Below are 3987 nucleotides of genomic sequence, written 5' to 3' on the forward strand. Positions count from 1 at the left end.
TGGCAATATCTGTAAAGATATGGCGACATTGTACGTGGATGGATGCTCATTCCACCACGAGAAAATCTGCAAAGCAGGTGTTGGAGGAGTCCTCCTCCAAGACCAAGAACAGGTCACATTTGGCTATAAATTTGGCTCTCAGTCTTCTCAGTACGCTGAGATAGCAGGAATCCTAATAGGCCTTCGGATGGCAGTGGAACGCTCCATCCAGACGCTAGTCATCTGCACTGACTCTAACTATGCTCGACTTAGTTTCTTGTGTCATCTCGCTCTGTGGAAACAGAACGGTTTTCTCACAAGCAACAAAAAGGTGGTAAAACACAAAGAGCTTTTCATGACATGTGATCACTTAGTGACATCACATGATCTAGAGATCTTCTGGAAGAAAGTTCCAGGACATTCCAGAGTCCCAGGCGATGACAAGCACTACAATGACCTTGCAGACTCCCTAGCCAAGGGAGGAGCCGTTGATGGGCCCACGTGGTCCTTTGACCCCTCCTGGCTCCTCAACACTCAGTCGACACAACCTACAGCTGAGGTAATGGCAGTCACACGTGCACAAGTTGCAGCTAAACCTGCTGATAACACAGTTTCTGTACGCCCAATACTGACTGACCCAGACATTATCCAACTTCAGAAGTTGGATCCTGCAATTAACTCGATGATACTGTATCTGACTGACCCAGACAAATACACTCCATCGAAAGGCGAACTGGATTCCAATCCAGACCTTAAAGTCCTCTTTCAGCTGCGCAAACAGTTAAAACTACTTAAGGGCATCCTAACTTTTGCTCATGGACGGACGTCCTCACCCGTGTTCGTGGTCTCCCATGACCACAGGGGGGTGATGTTAGTTCATGCACATGACCTTCCGTCCGCAGGACACAAGGGTGACAATGCCACGCTGAAAGCATTAAAACAGATTGCTTATTGGCCTGGAATGAAGAAGGATGTCAAAGACTACATAAAAGGGTGCCTGGTCTGTGGCCAGTTTCAGCCATCCAGACCACTCCACAGGGCACCACTGCATAGTAGAGGCATTGAATTTCCATGGTCAGACCTCCAGATTGACTGGGTTGGACCACTCACGAAGAGCGCTAGAGGAAATAAATATTTTCTCACGGTAACCTGCGCGTTTACCAAATGGGTAGAATGTCTACCAGCCCCTAATGACACAGCACAAACTACTGCTATGTTATTAATGAATCATGTATTCTCAAGGTTTGGACTTCCCCTCAGGGTGAACTCAGACCAAGGTACACACTTCACAGGTGAAGTAATGAAAGAACAGTGGAAGACGCTAGGCGTCAAAGCCAACTTTCATATTGGCTACCATCCACAGGCTTCAGGCCAGGTTGAGAGAGCAAACAGGACTGTGGTGAGTATTTTGAAAAAATACGTAGCCACAAACCACAAGGACTGGGACGTGAAACTCCCTCTGGTCCTCATGGCCATAAGGGCCACTCCACACACATCGACTGGCATCTCTCCTTTCGAGATGATGACGGGTCGACAAATGACTCTCCCTCTACACCTGTTGTATCAACCAGGCGATGCTGCCATGGCAACAGCCTACAATACACAACAATACATGAAAGACTTGGAAAGACACCTTAAAAACACTTTTGCTTTCGCACAGAAAAACCTGGAAAAATCAGCTGAAGGACGCAAAGCGTACTACGACCAAAAGGCCTCTCACGAGGAACTCCAAGTGGGAGACAGGGTCTGGTACTACACGTTTGCCCCCACAACTGGGAGAAGAGAGTCCGAGACCGGAACTCTCGCCCATAAACTGATGCCCAGATGGACTGGACCCCATCTGATAACAGACAAACTGTCTCCAGTTGTCTATCAGATAATAATCAGTAAAGGCCAAAAAGAGCCAATTGTTAAATGGGTACATCGAAACCAGGGTAAACCACACAAGGTGTGCAAAGAAACAACTCCCACGGGACAGCGTGATTGAATCTGACAACCAGGGTGAGGTGGAGCAGTGAAACGATGTTTCTAGTTGCTTAGTCACTACTCTTGTCGATGTTGAAACGTTGTTTATTTGGTTTTGATATTTGTTTCTGAGGTAAGAATGAGTTTTGTATGTATTTTAGTTGGAGACTGTAAAGGACTTTAACTATGCCAACATGCAGTTCACTCGTTAAAACCTAATCGTTGAAGAGTCAATGTAGTCAATGCTACCTTGCGTACCATAACTTACATTGGTCTCACCATATTCAAGCCGAACCTACTCGAACAATTCTATTCGGGGGGATAGCTAATTCTTTTTGATGAGTCTCGCCATAGACTCCAAAAAACATTTATGGGGAAACCAAACACCCAATCTCAAGTCGTTCGTCTAAAAGGCAACAGACAAGTAAACCAACTATAGTGGCCATGTAAGTCTAACATAGACAAAGTTAGCGATGGTGGTATAGTTAGAACACCCTTCTATAGGTATAGACCCCTATAGCTACCCTTGTCAGCATGTTCCACCCCTTAACTGGTAGCTGTAGCTGTTCCCAATCATAATAGCTTACACACCAGGCCCATATAGGTTAAGGCCTTATGTAAAATCCCCTTCATAAGCCCACCTTAACCCACTTAATTGCATGACATATAGAACCAGAACGGCACCGACTGGACGTCACCCAGCGACGACCTTCGCTGGAGGAGACCTGCAATCCTGACGTTGGTCTCCAACCTGCATCCAGTGGCCGCATCTGCGGTTCAATCAAAGGAACCCCTCTGTATGCTGATCAATCAACACCTCCATTCGTTGTAGATTTATCGTTGTGGATTATATGACTTTTTCCAATGGATTACAGAGTTTGTTTCCAAGGGGTTAAAGCATTGCTACAATGGAATTACCAACAACATTATGGGATTACCTTCTTTGACTTTTGTTTTCCTCTTGCTGGATTACATCAAGCTCAAGGACATTCGGAGGCATAAGTTCATATTGGAATTCATCCCCATGGACAGGCGATGATTTCCAAAGGGGGGACTGTAGTGAACTAAGTCTCCGGTCAAAACCTGCCTCTGAGGACCTTCATGGGACAGGAACTGTTATTTCATTGATTTGAATCCAGAAATACAAATTAGCTCATCCAGAGACTTTCTAATGGTATCCTGAACTAATCAATTGAAAGAACACTCTCTTTTTATATTGTCATTACTATTTTTACAAATGTCTTGATAATCAAAAGTGTGTTTAGTTCAAATCATTTTAAATGTTGAAGTGAACTACTCATTTTAAATCAACTGTGAAACAGTATTAATGATTTTTTAATCCTCATTCAAAGTAGAAATCAAGTTAAGATGTCTGTTACAAAGTAATTATGCATTTTGATCTTCTGTCTAAAATGAGAAGTAGTGATGTCGATCAAAAGTCGGAGACAGTCGCAAACAAGTTTATTGGAACGAACTGTCATGTTTTTAAACCTCTCAGACAGAAACAAGAGAGGCTGGCACCTGTAGTCTGTCATTTCTCCAAAACATTTCTCTGTCTGTTCCTAAACATCTTCGCTGTTTTCTGACTTGTAGTAACCTCTTACGTCACTAAAACCACACCCCTGTTGGTTCTTTCAACCAATCAGGACTTCCCAAAAGGGACCGGAAACAGAACTCTTTAAAAGTCGACACTTCCTAGTTCCAGTTAGTTCTGGGAGCACAGGAGAACAGAAGTTCTGGGAGAAGAACAGAAGTTCCGAGAGAGAACAGAAGTTCTGAGTTCCTCGGAGTCTTCTCAGAGTCCCGTTAGTTCTTCTGGTTCTGATGGAGTTCGGCTGGAGTTCCTGTCGGAGCCACGATGCCTCGCTGTGGCTCCACCCGGTGAATGCCCTATAACTTCTGAGGAAGTTTGTTCTGTGGAACGAGTTCTCACGACTTCTGCCGAGTCGCAGCCGCCCTGAGGAGACGCTGAAAGGTAGCGTACCAGGGACCTCTTGACCACAGCTGATTTATCCTCTGCCAAGGTAAAAGAGTCGTCATGAG

This window comes from Nematolebias whitei, chromosome 12, assembly GCF_014905685.2.
Source record: "Nematolebias whitei isolate Nwh7 chromosome 12, NemWhi1, whole genome shotgun sequence".
Classification (NCBI taxonomy): Eukaryota; Metazoa; Chordata; class Actinopteri; order Cyprinodontiformes; family Rivulidae; genus Nematolebias; species Nematolebias whitei.